A 589-nucleotide genomic window follows, 5' to 3' on the forward strand; every position below is an offset into this window, starting at 1 on the left:
GGCCTCGCAGGGCTAAGGGGTGCGGAGACGCGAGGGGAGTAAAGAAAGAGGGAGGGAGGGAGGGAGCGAGGGTGGGAAGGAGGGAGAAAAGGAGGACGGGAAGAAAGGGTGCAAGGTTGGACGAGGGACGAGGATTGGGCTCCTTCTGGGATCAATGCCTTGTACCCGACCTAGAGGGGAAAGACACGCCCCCGTTGATGGGATAAAGGAGGGCTCGAGGGGGGCGAGAGAGAAAAGAAGGGAGAAAGGGAGGAAGGGTGGGAGGAAGGGGGGGAAGATGGAAGGAAAGAAGGGAGGGAGGGAGTGAGTGAGGAGGGGAGGGAGGGAGGCAAAGTACCTCCACCGGGCTGCTGATGTGCCCATTTTCTTGGTCGACCTCCGAATGTTGCTGCTCTGACAGGAAGGAGCTGGACGTGGAACGCTTGGTAAAGTACCTGAGAAGGACAGGAGGTACATAAGGAGGAAAGAGAGGGAAGGGAGGGGGAAGAGCCGCGCCATTCAGGAAGAAAGATCGAGCCTTATGCGATAGACGGTTCATCGGCACATGAGATCCACTGCGAGGAGTGAAACGAGGGAGGGAAGGGCCACG

This window comes from Nannochloropsis gaditana (genome assembly GCF_000240725.1).
Source record: "Nannochloropsis gaditana CCMP526 unplaced genomic scaffold scaffold127, whole genome shotgun sequence".
In the NCBI taxonomy this organism is placed as follows: Eukaryota; class Eustigmatophyceae; order Eustigmatales; family Monodopsidaceae; genus Microchloropsis; species Microchloropsis gaditana.